Consider the following 22,158-nt stretch of genomic DNA (forward strand, 5'->3'; position numbering starts at 1 on the left):
TGATAATTGATAATTGGATAATCTGATATTTGAGAATCGGATAATATTGATACTGGATTATTTGATAATTGGATAATGCTGATATTCAATAACTGGATAATGGTTATATTTGATAACTGGATAATATTGATATTTGAGAATTTGATAATATTGATATTGGATATTTGATAATTGGATAATGCTGATATTGGATAAGTGGATAATGCTGATATTTGAATAATTGGATAATGCTGATATTTGATAACTGCAAATGCTAATTTGATACCTGGATATGTTTATATTTGATATCTGGATAATATTGATATTTGAGAATTGGATAATGCTGATGTTTATAATTGGATAATGCTGATATTTGATTATGGATAATGGTGATATTGATAATTGGATGCTGCTGCTATTTGATAACTGGATAATATTGATATTTGATAACTGGATGATGGTGATATTTGATAATTGGATAATGCTGATATTTGATAATTGGATGCTGCTGCTATTTGATAATTGGATAATGCTGATATTTGATAATTGGATGATGCTGATATTTGATAATTGGATGATGCTGATATTTGATAACTGGATAATGTTTATATTTGATAATTGGATGCTGCTGCTATTTGATAACTGGATAATATTGATATTTGATAATTGGATAATGGTGATATTTGATAACTGGATAATGTTTATATTTGATAATTGGATGTTGCTGATATTTGATAATTTGATAATGCTGATATTTGATAATTGGATGATGCTGATATTTGATAATTGGATAATGTTTATATTTGATAATTGGATGCTGCTGCTATTTGATAATTTGTGCCCCAGTCCTGGCTCCTGGGACAGGACAGGAGAGGGCAGGAGGTTCCTGGCTGCCACCCTGCCCGTCTGTCCCTGCCCTGTCACCTCCTGCAGCAGCTCCAGCCCAAAGCTCCCCCACATTCCCAGCCCCAGGTGGCTCCAAGCTGCCCTTGGACACTCCCAGGGATGCAGGGGCAGCCCCAGCTGCTCTGGGAATCTCCAAAATCCCAAAATTGGGGCTGGGAACTGTGGCTGGAGCCGTTCCCAGCCTCTGATGCCTTCCCCAGATGTGCACCCAGAGAAAAACATTCCAACCCCTTTTCCCAGGGGCTGGGATCCCCCTCTGTGGGAAAACTCAGCTCAAATTCCCCCAAAACCTGGGAAAACAAAGAGGTGTCAACTCTCTGAGGGGGGAAAACCAACATCCAGGAGGGAAGGAGCAGAGGATCAGGAATTCCAGCTCCTTCCCTGTGTTTGGAGACTGAGGACGAAGCCTGAGAGTATCAAAAAAAGCTTAAATTCACTAAAAATCAGGGTTTAAGTGTCAGGTTTCAGTTTTAAGTTGCAAAAAAAAAAAATGAGTTTTGTGCTGGTGAGCTCAAGTGCAGGAGCTCAGGAGGAAGGAAAAGGTTTCTGACAAACCACAGACGTTTCTGTGCTGCCCAAAAATCCTCCCCAGCTCGTTGGGTTTTCCCTGAAAACTTGGGGTTTTCACCCAAATCCTTCATCAGGGATTTCACTGCCAAGAGCTGCAATTTCCTGGGCTTTTCCCAGCTTTTCCTGTGGGTTCAGCAGAGTTTCCTCTTTCCCCTAAAAAGCTTCAGCTGAGCCATCCCAAAATGAACATTTTTCTGCTTCGACAGCTCTGAACTTCTCAGAATTCTGACAAAATCACCCAAACCCTGAGCTCAGAGAACACGTGAGCCTTGCTGGGAAACAATCCCCAAAGCAACCCCAAATCCAGGGGGGTTTAGGGATGGGAATGTTTGGGGTAGAGGATTTTAGGGATGGGGATGTTTGGGTGGGGAGGATTTTAGGGATGGGGATGTTTGGGTGGGGAGGATTTTAGGGATGGGGATGTTGGGGTGGGGAGGATTTTAGGGATGGGGATGTTTGGTGGTGAGGATTTTAGGGATGGGGATGTTTGGGGTAGAGGATTTTAGGGAGGGGGATGTTTGGGGTAGAGGATTTTAGGGATGGGGATGTTTGGGTGGGAGGATTTTAGGGATGGGGATGTTTGGGTGGGAGGATTTTAGGGATGGGGATGTTTGGGTGTGGATTTAGGAGGATTTGCTCCTCGGTTTGGGGTGCAGACAAAGCAAACCCTGCAGCTGGATTGGGATCTCTGGGGGTGTTTCTCAGGCTAATCCTGGTGGGTTTTGGGGTGATCCTGGTGTTTCTTCAGCATTCCCAGGGAAATGGGAGTGACTCAGGCTGGAAAAGGCGGCGCCGAGCGAACCCCGGCCGTCCCTTTGTCCTGCCCTACAAACTCCAGGGGTTTCCTCAGCTCCTGGAGCAGCAGAAAAAGGGAATTTTGGGGCTGGAAAACCCGTGTGGGGGCTGTGGGGTGAAGGTTTCTGGGTGTGCAGGTGCAGTGTGGGAGGGCAGGAAGGACAAACCCCAGACTGAGTCAGCAGCTGCTTCCTGATCTCTGAGCAGAAAGGGCAAAGCAGCTGAGCTGAGCTGGGAAAGGGCTCCAGAACTGCTGGGAAATGCAGGCAGGGCTTGGATTTGGGATTTTCCTGCTGCCAGAGATGTGGGGAAATTGGGATGAGGCTGCAATCGGAGAGTGGATGGAAATGGGGGGTGCAGCTCACCCCAAAAACCAGAATTCCCAGCAGGAAAACACAGAATCACAGCAGGAAAACACAGAATCACAGCAGGAAAATAAAGAATCATAGCAGGAAAATAAAGAATCACAGCAGGAAAATACAGAATCACAGTGCTCACAGTGGGAAAAGAGGGTCCCACCCAGGAAAAGATGGAATCACAGTTCCCACGGTGGGAAATGAGGATCCCACCCTGCTCAGAGTCTCCATCCTGGCTCTGTTTGGGGGAACTCTTCCTCTTCTTCATATTCTCTCTCAAAAATGAGGCAAACACTTCTCCCTCTCCTCATTCCCTCCAAAAATGGGGCAAACTCCTCTCCCTCTCTTCATTTCCCCCAGAAATGAGGCAAACACTTCTCCTTCTCTTCATTTCCCCAAAAAATGGGGCAAACTCCTCTTCCTCTCCTCATTTCCACCCAAAAATGAGACAAACTCCTTTCCTGCTCCTCATTTCCACCCAAAAATGAGGTGAACACCTCTCCCTCTCCTCATTTCAATGGGGCAAACTCCTCTCCTTCTCTTCATTTCCCCCAAAAATGGAGCAAACTCCTCTTCCTCTTCTCATTTCAATGGGGCAAACACCTCTCCCTTTCCTCATTCTGCCCCCAAAATGGGACAAACTCCTCTTCCTCTCCTCATTTCCCCAAAAAATGAGACAAACTCCTCTCCCTCTCCTCATTCCCCCCAAACCAAGGGTGAACATCCCAACCCTTCCCCTTCCCTTTAATCCTTAAAGGATTAACTGTGCCCCTAAATAAACAAACACGCAGGAAAACAGCAGGGATGATGCAATTTTAAAAAAAGAAAAACAACACAACAGATTTTTTTTTCCTTTTTTTTTTTTTGGCCTTTTTTTTTTTTAAAGGCAAGGACTAAAAGAGCAGAGCTGGGACTGCCACCACAAAGAAACCAGAACAAACTCCTCACCCTGAGCCAGCACCACCCCGTGCAGGGATTTCTGAACAAGTGAATTCCCAGAAAATCACGTGGATTCAGGAGCTGGAGCCATTCCAATGTTTTCCTGGCAGGGCTGAGGGCCAATTCCCAACTCCTGGAGCAGCTCAGGAGCTCTTTGTGTGCTCCAAGGAGGCTGCAGCAGCTCCAGGATGGGGCTGGAGAGATTTGGGGGAGAGATTTTTTTAGAGATGGATGGATTTTAGGGATAGAAACAGGAAAATTATTGGGAATTCAGGGTGGTGGAGCAGCACAAACAACTCAGCAGTCACGGGGCTTGAAAAGCTCTTTGAATTTGTGTGTGCAGAAAGGACAGAGTGCAAATGCCACAGAGTGCTCCAAAGGCTCTGGATCGTTCCCTGATGATCCATCCCCACCTCCTCCAGCCCCAGGAATGAGTCAGGCAGGCCCTGAGCAGGGCAACACCTCCCTGCAAGGCTGGGTCACTGCAGCCCTTCCCCACTCACATCTCAATTCTGCAGCTCAGAGAGCAAAAAATGCCACAATTCTGTGAAAAAACCCCAGAAAATAGAAATAAAACTGATTTAACAGCAACAGGCACAGCAGCCTGAAAGTTTTTTATCTGCCCCATTTTTTCTCCTCCTTGCACATCTGGGCAGCTGTGGAGGCCAAAATTCAGGGTGTGCTGATCAGGGCAAGAAGAAAAGAATTAGAAAAAAAATAAAACCAAATCCCACCTCCAGCTGGAAAGCACCCAAAAGGCTGGCTGCAGTTTGGGTCTGAAAGAGCACCTTATTTAGACAATCTGAGGAATGTTTGGGAGGCTGCTCGGGCTGGGGATTTGCATAATGGCTGTCTGTCCGTGCTTACCTAAGAGCACAGGAATCCTGTCTGTCAGTCAGTCTAGACTGTGGGCTTGCATCCAGGGAATCTCCCAGCCAGGAATAACACGGGCAGCAGGGCAGGCTGCTGCCACCTGCTGATGGCAGCCAGGCTTTTGGCAGCAATTTGGATTTTTGGGGGGATTTTTTTGAGGGTTGGGTTGTGGTGGAGAGAAAAATGGGGAAAAATTCATCTTCATCCTCATCTTCATCGTGCTGGGAAAGCCCCAGGGCTCCTGGTGGCTCTGCAGAGCCTCACCTCGCTCTGCTGCTGGCTCCAGTTTTAATTAAAGCACGGGGATGAAGGAATTTGCATATCAATAATGAGATGAAATCCAATTAATCACCAAGAAAAGCAAAGCGGCAGCAGCGCGGCCCAAGCGCGCCCTCTGCCGGCCGCAGCCGGGAACTGCAGGCGAGGAAAATGAAGATTTTTTTCCCCAAAAAAATGGGATTTTAAAGGATTTTTCACCCGAAATGCACAAAATCAGCCCGTTTCCATTTCTGTTTCGACACACGGGGAAAGGCAGAGCTCTGGAGCCGCCTGGATTTCAGCTCTTGGGGTGAGCCAGGAGCAGCAACTGCTCATCATCATCATCACCATCATCATCATCATCATCATCATCATCCTCCCAGTGTCCTCCTGTCCCAAAGCCCCTCTGGGGAGCTCAAACTCCTCCCAAATCCAGAGAGGGCTCAGCCTCCTGCCCCTTGAATTCCCAAGGTTATTCCAATAAAAACCCTGAGGATGATCCAGCCCTGGGACAACACAGCCACAATTCCCAGCTCTGGGTTTGTCACCAAACAGCCCCAAAAAACCCCAAAAAAACCCCAAAAATCCCCTTCCCATGGAACAGCAGCTCCCACACAGCTCCAGGTCCCCTCTGGAATGCAGAGATCCTTAATTAATGAGGTAATTGCTGGCACATAACGAGGCACCCACAGAACCCAAACTCACATCCAAACCCCTCATCCGGAGTTTTCCAGATCAAAATCAACCAATTAAAGGGAAATTAATCAATAATGAGACAAATCAAGTCTCTGCTCACCTTCCTACTGCAGAGCAGCCTCCTTCTCCTGGGGGGGATCCCTTGATTTTTATTTTTTTCAGGATTCCTCGATGGCTCCTGCCAAGGAAAATGGGAATTCAGATCCAGCAGCTTGAGCAGGTGGAGCTGGGTTATTAATGGAGTTAAAATTTGGGATATTTACCCCATCATGGCATTGATCAGTTTGATCAGGAGCCAATTATTCCCAGGGAAATCAGGGCTGCCATTCATCCATCAATAATCAGAATAACACCAGGGAAGTGGTGGGATTGTCCTTTGGTTTTTAGAAATCACAGCCTGGCTGAGGGATCAGGGAAATATTTGGGGCTAAATTGCATTTTTTTGGCAGGGGGGAAGCAGAGAGGGAGAGGGGTTTGTGTCATTTTGGGGGGAAAGGAAGAAAAGGAATTTGCGTCAGTTTTTTGGGGGGGGGGAATATGAAAAAAGAGGAATTTTCCCCATTTCAGAGGAGAATATGAAGAAGAGGAGTTTGCATCATTTTTTTGGGGAGAAATATGAAAAAAGAGGAGGAGTTTGCCCCATTTCAGACAAAAATATGAAGGAGTTTGCATCAATTTTTGGGGAGGAATATGAAGAAGAGGAGGAATTTTCCCCAGTTTAGAGGAGAATATGAAGAAGAGGAGTTTGCATCAATTTTTTGGGGGGGATATGAAAAAAGAGGAGGAATTTCCCCATTTTAGAAGAAAATATGAAGAAGAGGAGGAGTTTGCCCCATTTCAGAAGAAATATAAGAAGGAGTTTGCATCAATTTTTAGGAAGGAATATGAAGAAGAGAAGGAGTTTGCCCCATTTCAGAGGAAAATATGAAAAAAAGGAGGAATTTTCCCCATTTTAGAGGAAAATATGAAGGAGTTTGCATCAATTTTTTGGGGAAATATGAAGAAGTTTACATCATTTTTTGGGGGGAATCTGAAAAAAGAGGAGGAATTTTCCCCATTTCAGATGAAAATATGAAAAAAGAGGAAGAGTTTGCCCCATTTCAGAGGAAAATATGAAAAAAAGGAGGAATTTTCCCCATTTCAGAGGAAAATATGAAGAAGAGAAGGAGTTTGCCCCATTTCAGAGGAAAATATGAAGGAGTTTGCATCAATTTTTTTGGGGAAATATGAAAAAGTTTACATCATTTTTTGGGGGGAAATATGAAGAAAAGGAGGAGTTTTCCCCATTTCAGAAGAAAATATGAAGAAAAGGAGGAGTTTGCCCCATTTCAGAGGAAAATATGAAGGAGTTTTCATCATTTTTGGGGGGAAAACATGAAAAAAGAAGAATCATTTGCATCATTCCAGGGACGCTTACAGAGCATAGAAAAAAAAAAAGAGGTTTCAGCAGTGAAAAAAAAAACTTTCTGAGCATTTGAGCAGAGGAAAATGAAAGTTTCCTGGCCTGGCCAGCAGATGCTGGAAGGTTGAATTTCCAAGGAAACCTCAGTGGCAGGCTGCAGGAAGGAGCTGCCCCCAGAACCCCTCGTGCCTCACGTCCCCTCCAGTGGAACATTGCTCAACCCAGAGCAGGAGCCAGGCAGGGATGGAGGCCAAGAATCCCTCCGAGCTGAAATCCATCCAGCCCTGCTTGTTTTCCTCCTGCTTGAGCACAAATTGTTTGGGTTTTTTTTTTTTTTTTTGTTTTTTGTTTTGGTTTTTCTACAGGAGTCAAAGCCACGTCAGTGATTCTGGGCTGGGGTTCCTTTCACCTCCTCCTCCTCCTCCTGCAGATTGCTGTGGATTTTGGGGTGAGGAACAGCCAAAAAAAGCAATTTAAACTTGTTTTGGTTTTGTTGGGTTTTTTTTTTTTTTTTCACAAAGATTTGTACAGATTTTCCCATTCCAGCTCTGTGAAAAAAAAAGGTGAATTTTGGGGCAGGTCAGGAGAGCAAAAAGGAATTTGGGGATAAAGGCACAAAGAGCTCCAGGTTTGGAAGGGGCCTTGGAATGGGCAATCCCAGAGGATCAGGGAATCCTGGAATGGTTTGGGCTGGAAGCAGCTCAGATCCCACCCAGTCCCACCCTGTCCCAGGTGGAATTGGGCACTTCCAGCCATTCCCAGGACTCTGCTCTGAGGTTTTCCATCCACGAGTCCTTGGATTCTGGGCAATGGCTTGAGCTGGATTTGGGATGGAAAAAAAGCACCTGGATCATCAGGATCACTCCTCCTGCTGCTGGAGCAGTCCTGATTCCCTCCAGAATGCTGAAATTGACCCCAAAAGGACTGAAATTCCAGGGGATTCATCAGCACAGGGCCACCAGCAGCAGGGTGGGGCTGCACCTGGGAGGTCCCAGCTGGAATTTTGGGAAAAGATCCAACCTTCAGCTGCCATCCTGACTCCAGAGGGATTTTCCAAAGCTAAACCATTCTGCTGCCAGACCCAGCCCCACTCCAACCCCCTCAGCCAGGCTAAAATGAACCCATTAATAGCAAATTAATCAATAATGAGAAATTTGATTAAAATTCCTTCCCTTCAGACCAAGGCAGCCGGAGCTGAGCTGAAATCCTGCAGGATTTCCCTGGAATTTTGGGCTGCTTTGGGTTTCTCCTTTTGTCTTTTCCTTTCCAAAGCAACACAATGCATTAAAAATGGTTCAGCTGGAGGGTTTGAGCTGCTCTCTGAGACCCCAGGGGGACCTGGCAGCAGCTCCACCACAACCAAAGGGGAAAAAACGGGAAAAAACAACTCCAGATCTTTCCAGAGGGACAGGATCCCACCCCTGGGTTGTTGTTGACAGCCCTGCAGGATCCCTGCCCTGCCAGGGAAAACAAGGCTGACCTCAGCTGGAACAAACTCTGCCCCCTCCTTCCTCCCCAGCCCTGGCCTGGCTGCAAAGGTTTGGAACTTGATATTCCACAGGCTCCTGCTGCCAGCCCAGCTGGGGACACCCAGGGGACACTGAGGGGACACTGTGCCCCAGACACTGCCATTCCCTCCTGGAAACATCCCCTGGCTCTGGGGGGCTTGGCAAGGCTCTGCCCCCTCCCCACAAAGGCAATTCCTGCTGGGAATGGCACACGGGCAGCTGGGGCAAAATCCTGCCTGCTCCAGGTTTCCCTGAGTGCATCCAGGTTTTCCTGCCTCCATCCAGGTTTTCCTGCCTCCATCCAGGTTTTCCTGCCTCCATCCAGGTTTTCCTGCCTCCATCCAGGTTCTCCTGCCTCCATCCAGGTTTTCCTGCCTCCATCCAGGTTTTCCTGCCTCCATCCAGGTTTCCCAGCCTGTATCCAGGTTTTCCTGAGTGCATCCAGGTTTCCCTGCCTCTATCCAGGTTTTCCTGCCTGGATCCAGCTTTTTCTGGCTGGATCCACGTTTTCCTGGTTCTATCCAGGTTTTCCTGGTTCTATCCAGGTTTTCCTGCCTCCATCCAGGTTTCCCAGCCTCTCTCCAGGTTTCCCTTCCTGGATCCAGGTTTTCCTGCCTGTATGCAGATTTCCCTGCCTCTCTCCAGGTTTTCCTGGCTCTCTCCAGGTTTTCCTGGCTCTATCCAGGTTTCCCTGAGTGCATCCACATTTTTCTGCCTCTCCCCAGCTTTCCCAGCCTCCCTCCAGCTTTCCCAGCCTCTCTCCAGCTTTCCCAGCCTCTCTCCAGCTTTCCCAGCCTCTCTCCAGCTTTCCCAGCCTCTCTCCAGCTTTCCCAGCCTCTCCCCAGCTTTCCCAGCCTCTCTCCAGGTTTTCCTGGCCTTCCTTCCTTCCCTGACCCTGCCAACCAGTCCCATCCCTTTCAGAGATGCCTCAGAGCGGGCGTGGGCAGCAGGAAGGGAAATTCCTTCCCCCATTCCCTGGAAGCACCAACAGTTGGGAATGTGAAGCATCCTGGAGGGCCAGAGCCAGGAAGGAAAGGGGATCCTGCAGCCCAGCCCACCAGAATTCCCCCCTGGAGCCAGGAATGCTGGGGGAAGGAGCAGGAGCCTTTCCAGGAGGAGCTCCCAGCTCAGCAGCAGGAATTCTGGGCTGCTGGAATTCTCTGTCCCTGGAATTCCATGCCCCTGGAATTCTGTGTCCCTGGAACTCTGTGTTGCAGGAATTCTCTGCTGCTGAAACTCTGTGTACCTGGAATACTCTGCTGCAGGAGTTCTGTGTCCCTGGAATTCCATGCTGCTGGAATTTTATGCCCCCAGAATTCTGTGCCCCTGGAATTCTCTGCTACTAGAATTTCATGCCCCTGGAATTCTGTGCTGCAGGAATTCTGTGCTGCTGGAATTCTGTGCCCCTGGAATTCTCTGCTGCTAGAACTCTGTGTCCCTGGAATTCTATGTCCTGGAATTCTGTCCTGCAGGAATTCTGTGTCCTGGAATTCTCTGCTGGAATTCTCTGTCCCTGGAATTCTCTGTCCCTGGAATTCTGTGTCCCTGGAATTCCATGCTGCTGGAATTCTGTGCTGCTGGAATTCTGTGCTGCTGGACTTCTATGTCCCTGGAATTCTCTGCTGCTGGAATTTCATGCCCCTGGAATTCTGTGCTGCAGGAGTTCTGCACTGCTGGAATTCTGCACTGCTGGAATTCTGTGCCCCTGGAATTCTGTGTCCCTGGAATTCTCTGCTGCTAGAACTCTGTGTCCCTGGAATTCTGTCCTGCAGGAATTCTGTGTCCTGGAATTCTCTGCTGCAGGAATTCCATGCCCCTGGGATTCTCCAGACCCTTCCCAGCTCCCTCAGGAATTCTCCAGCCCCCTCAGGGATTCTCCAGCTCCTTCCCAGATCTTTTAGGAATTTCTCCATCTCCCTCAGGAATTCTCCAGTCCCTTCCCAGCCCCCTCAGGGATTCTCCAGCCCTTCCCAGGCCTGGCTCCAAGCCCTGGCTCTCTCTGCATGCTCAGCTCACCCCCACCATTCCATCCCCCCCACCCAGCAGCACCACGGGCTCAGCTCTGCCCCTTTTGTGCTCCAGAAAAATCCCCAGCTCCAGCTCCAGAGCCAGACTGGTCCCATCCCTAAAAATATTCCCTAGAAACAGCAACTGCTCCAACACTGGCACCAGGGCAGCCTCCCCACAACACCCAGGGCACAGCTCCAAACGTGAACTTTTCCCTGGCAGCTCCTCCAAGGATGAGCAGATCCCTCTCTCCCTCTGCCCTTTTCCAGCTGGGATTTTTGGGGTTTTTTTTTAGGAACAGCTGCTGCAGCCAGCTCCCATTTGCTGTTTCACTGGGAACTGGTTTTGAAATATTTTTTGAAGTCCTAAAAGGGGAAGAATTGGAGGAGAGGGAAGCAAAAAAGGGTCTGCAGGATTCCCATCCCCAGGGAATTCAATTTCAATTTCTCAGGAAATTGAGAATGAGAGGGGAAATGAGGAATAGAATGAGTGGAAATGAGCAATTTATGGGAAAGTGAGCATTGAGATTTAAGTGAACCCACATTGGCTTTTTTGATCTTCCCCAAAATCAAACCCTGCCCTGGGAGGTCAGGGAATTTTGGATTCCAACAAACCTGGGCACAGCTGGATCTGGAAGATTTTTTGAAATCCCTACAGGGGAAGGAAGCACGGAGGAGAGGGAGCAAACAGGGTCTGCAGGATGCCCACCCAGGGAATGCAATTTCAATTTCTAAGGAAATTGCGAATGAGATTTAGTGAACACCAATGCTCTTTATAAAAGCTTCCCAAACGCGATCTGCCCCTTGGAGGCTCAGGAATTTTGGGATTTCACACACCTGGGCACAGCTGGATCTGGAAGATTTTTTGAAGTCCTAAAAAGGGAAGAATTGGAGGAGAGGGAAGCAAAAAAGGGTCTGCAGGATTCCCATCCCCAGGGAATTCAATTTCAATTTCTCAGGAAATTGGGAATGAGATTGGAAATTGAGAATTAGATTGGAAATTGAGAATGAGATTGGAAATTGAGAATGAGATTGGAACTATGGGATGAGATTGGCAATTGCGGGAATGAGATGGACTGGGAATGAGGATTGGAAATTGGGAATGAGATTGGACATGAGCCATGAGATTGGAAATTTGGACTAGATTGGGAAATATGCGAATAGATTGGAAATTGAGAATTAGATTGGAAATTGAGAATGAGATTTAAGTGAACCACACTTGGCTCTTTAAAATCTTCCCAAAAGCGAATCCTGCCCCCTTGGAGGCTCAGGAATTTTGGGATTTCACACACCTGGGCACAGCTGGATCTGTGTGGGGGGAAAAGGTGAAATTAAGGTGAGATTAATGCAGAAGTGGAATTAAAATGTGGATCCAAGGCAAAGGAGCTGCACATTTCCCCAGCTGGGATATTCCAAGGGATTTTTCCAAGCCCTCCTCATTCCTCTGAGCAAAAGAGGGGAAATAAAAGTTTCAAAGAAACCCTGCAGAGAGCAGCATTCCATTCCATTCCATTCCATTCCATTCCATTCCATTCCATTCCATTCCATTCCATTCCATTCCATTCCATTCCATTCCAGCAGGAGAGCTCATTCCTGACAGGAAACGTTTGGGGATTCTGTTGGGCAGGATCTCCTCCAGCCCCTCCAGAGTTTCAGGGATCCTCAGGACATGGAAACAGCAGAGCTCGTGGCAGAGCTATTTTTAAAAGAGATTTTTTTTTGCTTCTGGGATGCCAATTTCCAGGAGTTGTTTGGAAAATGAGATTTTCAAATGTCCCCAGGCTAAGGGAACAAACTGTGCTGGAGCTACTCCAGGGATGCTTTGATTTCCCAGCTTCCTTTCATCCAAAAAGAATTTAAAAATCACCTTTTTCTCCTTTCAGAGGGCAAAACAGCACCAATAAAAAATCAATTTTGTGTTGAAATCCTCCAGTTTTAGCAAATGGCTGCAGCTGTTCCAGGCAGGTCAAAGCAGGGAGAATCCCCTTCCCTGCAGCTGAGGTTTAATGGAATTATTGAATTATTTCAGCCCAAAGCCTCTGCCAGGATCCAAAGGGGATCTCTTCTACCACTGACAGCATCCCAAAAAGGCAGGAATTTTAAAATCCACACCAAGAACTTCCCAAAAATGGGAGGAATTTTGAAATGCACACCAAGAATATCACAAAAATTGGAGGAATTTAAAAATCCATACCAAGAACATCCTAAAAATGGGAGGAATTTTAAAATCCACACCAAGAACTTCCCAAAAATGGGAGGAATTTTGAAATCCTCACCAAGAATATCCCAAAAATGGGAGGAATTTTGAAATTCTCACCAAGAACATCCTAAAAATGGGAGGAATTTTGAAATTCTCACCAAGAACATCCTAAAAATGGGAGGAATTTTAAAATCCACACCAAGAACTTCCCAAAAATTGGAGTAATTTTAAAATCCTCACCAAGAGCATCCCAAAAATTGTGAGAATTTTAAAATCCACTCCAAGAACATCCCAAAAATTGGAGGAATTCTAAAATCCTCACCAAGAACATCCCAAAAATAGGAGGAATTCTAAAATCCTCACCAAGAACATCCTAAAAATGGGAGGAATTTTAAAATCCACATCAAGAACATCACAAAAATGGGAGGAATTTTGAAATTCTCACCAAGAGCATCCCAAAAATTGGAGGAATTTAGAAATCCACACCAAGAATATCACAAAAATTGTGAGAATTTAAAAATCTACACCAACAACATCCCAAAAATGGGAGGAATTTTGAAATGCACACCAAGAACATCCAAAAAATAGTCAGAATTTTAAAATCCACACCAAGAACTTCCCAAAAATTGTGAGAATTTTAAAATCCTCACCAAGAACATCCTAAAAATGGGAGGAATTTTGAAATGCACACCAAGAGCATCCCAAAAATAGTGGGAGGAATTGTGAAATGCAGACCAAGAGCTGGGTGGAAAGGGAAGGGGAGGTGAAAGAGGATCCAGCTGAGGGGAATTCCTGACCCTGGAAACACCAGCTGGGGGATGCTGAGGGTTGGGATTCCTGGAGAGCTGCTGGAAAAGGCAGCAGGGATTTGCTGTGCAGGGCTCTCAGAGCACCTGAAGGCTCCAGAGTTGCTCCAACAATTTGGGAATTTCTCCAGTAAAAGATGAAGCATCAAGTTGGTTAAAATCCCTAAAAACACCCCACAAAAAGAATCCAAACAAATATTCCCCTTTTTCTTTCCAGCTGGGAAAAGTTCACCACAGAAAAGAGGGAAAGGAGGAGAATGTGGAAGGCAAGTTTTGGGTTTAAATGTGGCTGTTTTAGCTCAGAGCAACTCCTGAGGTTGTTTCAAGGTGCTTTGGGTGACACAAGTGGCCTCAATCTTCCAGGATCAGCTGTTTTATGCAGGTAATTAGTGGGAAAATTAAATGTCTTAATGACCCCTGGGAAATGGGAGCCATCAGTGATTCCTGAGCCAGGGCAGCTCCATTTCTGCAGGATAAAAATCCCTAAAAAAGGAGATTGGTGTCACTTCAGGAATGGGGGGAGAAGGGAGAGGATGAAAAGCTGCTCCTAAAAATCAGAAAGGTGTGGGAGAATCCAACCTGGCACCACAAGGAGATTAAAAAAGGGGGAAAAATCAGAGTATGGGATCAGTGAGGCTGTGCCTGACCCCCACCTCCAGGGATGGGCACCCCAAACCTCCCTGGGCAGCTCTTCCCAAGGTTTAACAACCCTTTCCAGCAGGAAATTCCTGCTGCTCTCCCACCTGGAGTCCCTCCTGTCCTGGTGTCCCCTGGGAGCCTCCTGGCTGTCCCCTCCTCTTGGGGACGTGTGGGCATTGGGAATGTCCCCCTGACCCTGCTTTGCTCCAGGATGAGCCCCTTCCCATCTCCCTCAGGAATTCTCCAGACCCTTCAGGAATTCTCCAGCCCCTTCCCAGCCCCCTCAGGAGGGGAGGGAAGGGAAGGGAAGGGAAGGGAAGGGAAGGGAAGGGAAGGGAAGGGAAGGAAGGGGAGGGAAGGGGAAGGGAAGGGAAGGGAAGGAAGGAAGGGAGGGAAGGGAAGGGAGGGAAAGGGAAGGGGAAGGGGAAGGGAAGGGGAAGGGAAGGAGAAGGGAAGGGGAAGGGAAGGGAAGGGGGGAAGGGAGGGAAGGGAAGGGAAAGGAAGGGAAGGGAAGGGACGGGAAGGGAAGGGGAAGGGAAGGGAAGGGAAAGGGAAGGGAAGGGAAGGGAAGGGAAGGGAAGGGAAGGGAAGGGAAGGGAAGGGAAGGGAAGGGGAAGGGAAGGGAAGGGAAGGGAAGGGAAGGGAAGGGAAGGGAAGGGAAGGGAAGGGAGGGAAGGGAAGGAAGGGAAGCGGAAGGAAGGAAGGAAGGAAAAGGAAAGGAAAGGAAAGGAAAGGAAAGGCAAAGGAAAAGGAAAGGAAAGGAAAGGAAAGGAAAGGAAAGGAAAGGAAATCCCCCCTTTCCACACTTCCAGGAAAATCTGTGAACAAAGACTTGCTCTGAGCTGGAGCACCAACATTTCCCACCAGAAATTACAACAATTCCCTGAGTTTTCCTCTTTTTTTTCCCCTGTTTTCCTCGTGGTTTGGATCAAAGCTGTCACTCACAGCTTCTCCCACATCTGTCCCCTCCTGAGGACACCCCAAGTGCACAAACCAGGGCAAAGTGACACAGGGAAAAGACATTTTTGGGTTGTTTTTTTAGGAAAGTGAGACAAGAGGAAGCTGTGCCAGGGCTGGAGGGAGAGGAGCAGCGGTCACATGAGGATGTCCAGCCCCCAGAGCAGCTGCTAATGAGTGTTAATGAGTGTCTCAGTTAATTACTCGGCTCCCTGGGATGAGGAGCTCGGGGCTGGCAGCTCATCCACGGCTCCACTGCCAGGGACACAGTGCCCTCTCTTGGAGACTCCAAATCCAGCCTGAAGCCGGGAGTGAGGACAAAAACCCGCTGGAATCTCCTAAAAAAATCTGATTTCTGCCCAAGAAACACCTCTGGCCTGGCTGGGTCCTCCTTGGAGGAAGAGGGGAACATCTCTGGAGCTGCTCCTGAGGCAGGTCAGTGACTCATGACCTTGATCAACCTTTGGATCTTCTCATCAAAACTCTTCTCTAAAATTCAGATTTTTTTTTTTTTTTTAAGATGGAGAATATTGAAACACCTAAAGAGTGGTGATGTTGTGGTGTCACAGCAGGGTTTGGGATGGAAGGGAGCCATCAGTCAGCTCCAGGAAAAAGAATGGAATTGTTTTATGAAGAACCTTTCTGTGGGCAGCACCTGTCAGTGGAGGGACAGTCCCCACTGCCCACCTGGCACAGGTGACATGGAGAGCATGGCAAGGCTGGACAGGGCTTGGAGCACCCTGGGATGGGGGAAAGGGAAGCTCTGGATGGGCTTTAGGATCCTTCCCACCCAAATTCTGGCTGGGAAATGCCCGGATTTGGGGCTCAGGAGGTGTTTGGGTGTCTGTGGGTGCTGCTGGCACCTACCTGGGCAGGTGTCCCCTCCTCCTCTGGCACTGGCTGCAGGGGGGAAAGGACAAATCTCCTAAAATAAAAGAAAATACAATAAATGGAGAGAATTTTCAGCGATTGAAAGGATCCTGCAGGGAATTCCAGCTCCTACCAACACCAGGTTTGAGCCCACCAGCTGCAGCACCTCACACCTTTTCCCCATCCCATTTTCTCCCTGTATTTTCCCTGTTTTTCCCTGCTGGAATCCAGCCCCATTCCTGAACTATTTAAAGCACCTCACACCTTTTCCCCCATTTTCTCCTGGTTTTTCCTGTTTTCTGCCTGCTGGAACCCAAACTGATTTCCACCCACCCAGACACAGGAGGAGTGTGTCCTTTGGGGTGGTTTATTTACATTTCAATGTGTCCTTTGGGGTGGTTTATTTACACTTCAGTATGTTCAGGACCTGCCTTTGAGATTTTTTGGAGGGGGGATGAAACACTGAAAGTCCTCCCAGGAGAGGTTTTGTGAGGATGAGGCACCTGAGGCTTTCTCCATGCTCATCCATGAAATCTGGGATAAAAACCCCAATTTCTACCAACCTAGGCCTGGCTTTGAGCACATTGATTCCAACAGAGAACTTTTTGGTGGGGGGGAAATCCTAGCAGCTCCCAGGCTGTGCAATTCCATATCTGAGTCTGAAGATGGCTCCATTGGAATGAGGGATGGCTGCCATCATCCATCCATCCATCCATCCATCCCTCCCTCCCTCCATCCATCCATCCACCCATCCATCCATCATCATCCACCAATCCATACCATCACATCCAACCATCCATCCACTCCATCATCATCCCTGTGTCCATCCCTCCCTCCATCTCTCCATCCATCCATGTGTCCATCCATCCCCATGTCTGTCCATCCATCCCTGTGCCCATCCATCTCCATCCCTCATCCATCCATCCACCATCCATCCATCCATCCATCCATCCATCCCTCCCTTCCTCCATTCCCCATTCATCCATCATCCATCCATCTATCCCTGTGTCCATCCATCCCTGTGTCCATCCATCCATCCCTGTGTCCATCCATCCATCCATCCATCCCTGTGTCTGTCCATCCATCCATCCATCATCCATCCATCCCTGTGTCCATCCATCCATCCATCCATCCATCCATCCATCCCATCCATCCATCCATCCATCCCTGTGTCTGTCCATACCATCCATCCATTCCCCCATCCATCCATCCCTGTGTCCATCCTCAATCCATCCTCAAATCCATCCATCCTGTGTCATACCATCATCCACACGTGTCAGTCCATCCATCCATACCATCCCCCATCCATCAATCCCTGTGTCCGTCCGTCCGGTCCATCCATCCAATCCTCCATCAATCCATCCATCCTCCATCCATCCATCCATCCATCCATGCCATCCATCCATCCATCCAGCCAGCCAGCCAGCCAGCCCATACATCCAGCCAGCCAATCCATCATCCATCCGGGGTCCCAGCCACACGGTCCCCTGTGGCCATCCAGCCATGCCAGCCCGCCATGAACATCCAGCCATATCAATCCATCCACCCGACATCCAGCAGCGCAGCACATCCATGCCATCCAGACAGCAGCCATCCAACATCCAGCCATCCACCAGCAGCCACATCAGCCATCCATCCATCCATCAGCCATCCAGCCATCATCATCCATCACATCCATCATCCTATTCATCCATCCATCCATCCATCCATCCATCCATCCATCCATCCATCCATCCATCCATCCATCCATCCATCCATCCATCCGTCCCTGTGTCCATCCATCCATCCCTGTGTCCCTCCCTCCCTCCCTCCCCAGCAATTCCAGAAACAATTCCCAGCCCCCCAGCAGCCCCAGGGGCTCTGTCCCCTCTGAGGGAGGCAGCCCCATCCCGGCCATTCCTGAGCTGCCACAGGGGACTTTCAACAAAAGAACCCAGGGAAAAATCCCCTGAGCGACCGATGGAAGTGAGAGCCAGGGAGAGTGACAAAGATTTGAGGGGAGAAAGGGAAGAGGAAGGCAGAGCTGCAGCATTTCATCTTCTGTTCCTCCCCACAACCAGCCCATTAAAAACCCACACACTAAATTAATTCCAGTTCCAGGGGAGCTGGAAACACAGAGCCACTATTTAGGTTAGGGAAAATTGCTGCATTCTGTTCCTTTGTCAGGTGGCAGAGAATGACATCTGCAAAAGGGGGGGAAAAAATATAAAAGCAGAGTTTGGGCACAGCAGAAACAAAGGAAAAGGAGGGAGGGATTCAGGGATTCAGGGATTCAGGGAAGGGTTTGAGGATCTGAGGAGCCTCATCCCCACGGACAGGGCACGGAGCTGTGCAGAGACCCCCATGCTCTCCCCACATCCCGGCTGCCTCACAGCTCCCCCACCTCAGCAGTTCCTGCTTTTGTTCTCAACAAGTGGCCAGGAGGTGGTTACAGAGCTCTGCTTCCCCAAAACCCTTCCCAATGTTTGATTTATCCCTGGAAAACACCTCTGATAAAACCCAGCCCTGCCAACGTCATCGCCTCCAGGGCAAATCTCCCAGCTGGGACTGGGATTTCACCCCTGAGCACTTCCAGCAGAGAATCCCTCTCTTCTGGGCAGAGAAACCCCCCATTCATGCTGGAATTTTAAGGGAATAAACCCCACAAATGATTATCCCAGCTTTTTTTCCCCAAGGATGACAAACAGCAGCCAGGGCAGCAGGGCTGGAGCTGCAGGAGGCCTCAGGGCAGTGCCAGGCTCAGCGTTCCAGAGGGAACTGCTCCCTGGGTAAGCATTACCTGCAAAAGCCAGCCCAGATAAAACCCAGCCAGGAGCAGCCCCTGGAGCAGGGATGCACTGGGAGCCAGGGATGGATGTCCCAGGCACCAGGAGAGTCAGGATGTTTGCCTGTCCTGTGGTGGCTCTGCCATGGGGACAGCAGGGAACAGCAGCAATGGCAACCAGGGAAAGCCATCCAGGTTTGGGAACTGGGGAAACCCATCCAGGTTTGGGAATTGGGGAACCCATCCAGGTTTGGGAATTTGGGAAACCCATCCAGGTTTGGGAATTGGGGAACCCATCCAGGTTTGGGAATTTGGGAAACCCATCCAGGTTTGGGAATTGGGGAAACCCATCCAGGTTTGGGAATTGGGGAAACTCATCCAGGTTTGGGAATCTGGGGGGAAAAACCCATCCAGGTTTGGGAATTGGGGAAACCCATCCAGGTTGGGAATTGGGGAAACTCCATCCAGGTTTGGGAATGGGGGAAGGAAACCCATCCAGGTTGGGAATTGGGGAAAACTCATCAGGTTTGGGAATTGGGGAAACTCATCCAGGTTTGGGAATTGGGGAAACCCATCCAGGTTTGGGAACTGGGGAAACCCATCCAGGTTTGGGAACTGGGGAAACCCATCCAGGTTTGGGAATTGGGGAAACCCATCCAGGTTTGGGAATTTGGGAAACCCATCCAGGTTTGGGAATTGGGGAAACCATCCAGGGTTGGGAATTGGGGAAACCCATCCAGGTTTGGGAATTGGAAAACCCATCCAGGTTTGGGAATTGGGGAAACCCATCCAGGTTTGGGAATTTGGGAAACCCATCCAGGTTTGGGAATTTGGGAAACCATCCAGGTTGGGAATTGGGGAAAACTCATCCAGGTTGGGAATTGGGGAAAACCCATCCAGGTTTGGGAATTGGGGAAACCCATCCAGGTTTGGGAACTGGGGAAACTCATCCAGGTTTGGGAATTGGGGAAACCCATCCAGGTTGGGAATTGGGGAAACCCATCCAGGTTTGGGAACTGAGAAAATTCATCTATTTGCTTAGGAATTGGGAAAACTCATCCAGATTTGTTTGGGAATTGGGAAAACTGTCCCCAGGCTCTGGACGCAGCTGGCACAGCAGGAGCTCCGTGCCAGGGGTGCCACTGCAGAGCCCCGTGGTGCCACCAAGACCCGCTGGTGACAAGGACAAAACCCCTGGGATGTGGCACAGAGCTGGCTCCACACACACACAGAAATAATTCAGGAAAACGAGTTGGGATTGCAGGAAAGGCAGGGGGAGTTCAGGGGAGTTTAAGGGGGACACCTCCCACTGTCCCAGCTTGCTCCAGCCTGGCCTTGGACACTCCCAGGGATCCAGGCTGGCCTGGGAATTCCATCCCATTCCCTCAGCACCCTCACAGGGAGGAATTCCTTCCCAAAATCCCTCCTGGAGTTGGTAAAGCTGGAAAAATCCGTGTCACAAGGGATGGACCAGCTCAGGAGCTTGGAGGGAAGCTTGGAGGGAAGCTCCTTCCACCCCTGGGTCCCATCCCACAGGGCAGGAAATATCCCAGGATCCTGGCAGGAACGGGATTCCAGCTCTCCTCGTGTCATCCTCACTGCCAGCACCACCACCAAACCTTCCAAGAGCAAAAATCCTCTGAATTCCACAAAATCCTGCTGCAGAGGAGATCCAGGAAGGCAAACTGGGAGTATTTATAGGCCTGGATTAGAGCAGGATCTGCTGGGAATCCAGGGAATGGAGCAGATTCCCATTCCTGGAGAGGTGACAGAGGTGACAGATTGATGGGCTCTCACTTCCCAATCCAGCTTTTTTCTTTTCCCAGCACATTTACACAGAGTTTCTGCAGCTTTATCCAGCTCTGCTGCTGGAATTCTTTCTCCTTCCCATTCCCTTGGGGCTGAAGGGAGTGGGATTCCATTAAATCCTGGAACTGCTCCTCCACTTCCTACTGCAAGCAGCAGCTCCACAACAACCTCTGAAAGCAGGATCGTGCTCTCATCCTGGATGAGGAGCCCTGATTTTCTTATTTATCCTCCTGGAAAAATAATTTAATTATTATTTATCCTCCTGGATGAGGAGCCCTGATTTTATTATTTATCCTCCTGGATAAATAATTTATTTATTATTTATCCTCCTGGAAGGAAGAGCCCTGATTTTCTTATTTATCCTCCTGGATAAATAATTTATTTATTATTTATCCTTCTGGATGAGGAGCCCTGATTTTATTTCCACAAAACCTGGCCAAAAAATTTGGTGTTTTTCTTCCTTGGATAATCCCACTGAACTTTTGAGATCAGGGAAAATACAGAAATAAATTTTACAAGTCCTGGAATTTACAACCACCCAGAGCAAGGAGGAGAGAAAATAAATATTCCTGCTAGGAGAACATTGAGGAAAATATGGATGTGGACAAAAGCTTTTCCAATCTGTTCTAGAATTAAATGGAAGGTGGCCAGGCCCAGCCCTCTTCCCACCCTGCCATTCTGTTTTATTTTCAATCAGCAGCCCCAAAGCTCATCCATCCATGGGCAGCAGCACTTGGATCAGCTGGACACAATCGGTCCCAGCAGGAATCCAAAGCCATCATTACAGCCTGCACATGGAAAACACCAGCCAGGGAGGGATTGTTTATCTTATTTATGCAGCAGTTTTGGGGATGAGATCAATAAATCAGGGAAAAAACGGGTAAAAAATTGGATTGGGGGAGTTTGGGGAAGAAAAGCAGCTGGACCAGAGGTTCTGTGGATCCTGAAATTGCAGGAAAATGGAGAATTTGTGCCTGGAATGCCTGGGGAGTGCTGGAATTCTGGGAAGCAGCACAGCCCCCCTGCCTTGGCTGTGAATCCATTTCCTAGCCAGCTTTGTTCAGCCTCCCATAAAAACTTCCTGGCCCTGCACCGACCTTCCCTGAGAGCTTTTCCTGACCCTGGAGCCATTCCCACCCTCCCCAGGCTGGCAAAACTGAGAATCCCTCTGCAATCCCAGCCAGCTTGTTCCTGAATTCACCTCCAAACCACCAACATTTTAGCCAAACCACCTCTCCAAAATCAGCTTGGGACTCTCCCAAGTTTCCCAAACCCCTGGAAAACGTGGATCTGATGGAATTTTATTTTTTTCCCTCACCAGGGATGCACACAATGCATCTCCTCTGGTGGTTGACAAGCCCTCTTCTATTTCAGGAATGCTCATCTGCAGGTGGAATTGGATTTCTGTTCCCATGACTGACAACACAACTCCATCCTGGCCTATGGCAGCTGCTGCTATTTTCAGCAGCTCTGCCTCTCTCCAGGATTATTCCAAAGGTGAGAACTATTTCCAGAGAACACCAGAACCGCGTTTCTCACACCTTAACAGAAAAAAAAAAATTAAAAAAAAAAAAAAAAAAATCAAATCATTTTTTAAAGTTTTGCCACAGGGCAAAACTCTCCGCAGCAAAGAGCATTAATGAGCTCGTGGAGTGGTAAAATGGAATTCAAGTCCCTGTTGGAATGGGGAAAACAGTCTTAAATTGGGCAGGGAAATGCTGATTCCATCTATCCTGGCAATGCAGGAATGGGAATTGTCCCTAGGAACTGCCACAAATCAAAACCCACAGGGAAACGGGATGGAATTCTGCTCTGGTTTCACAGG

At 48.4% G+C, this 22,158-nt stretch overlaps 1 protein-coding gene and 1 long non-coding RNA gene across 3 annotated transcripts in view; one reads left to right on the forward strand and one right to left on the reverse strand.

The window, feature by feature from the left end:
* Positions 1–15,913, reverse strand: part of GNG7 (G protein subunit gamma 7) — a 31,108-nt gene extending 15,195 nt beyond the window's left edge. Inside the window, exons 1-2 of the mRNA XM_009096914.4 lie at positions 15,758–15,913; positions 5,473–5,550 (exon numbers count right to left, since the gene is read on the reverse strand). The gene's annotated coding sequence lies outside the window, so the exon portion shown is untranslated. The remainder of the gene's footprint in view (positions 1–5,472; positions 5,551–15,757) is intronic.
* Positions 15,914–18,727: 2,814 nt separating this feature from the next.
* LOC127060928 (uncharacterized) lies at positions 18,728–20,292 on the forward strand. 2 transcript variants are annotated; one of them, XR_007780296.1, is made up of 3 exons: positions 18,728–18,906; positions 19,050–19,211; positions 19,532–20,292. It is a non-coding gene; the product is annotated as an uncharacterized LOC127060928 (long non-coding RNA). The 2 variants fall into 2 exon arrangements; XR_007780295.1 differs by lacking the exon at positions 19,532–20,292 and adding an exon at positions 19,425–19,481.
* Positions 20,293–22,158: the final 1,866 nt, after the last annotated feature.

The sequence above is a fragment of the Serinus canaria genome, chromosome 28 (assembly GCF_022539315.1).
Source record: "Serinus canaria isolate serCan28SL12 chromosome 28, serCan2020, whole genome shotgun sequence".
NCBI classification, from domain to species: domain Eukaryota; kingdom Metazoa; phylum Chordata; class Aves; order Passeriformes; family Fringillidae; genus Serinus; species Serinus canaria.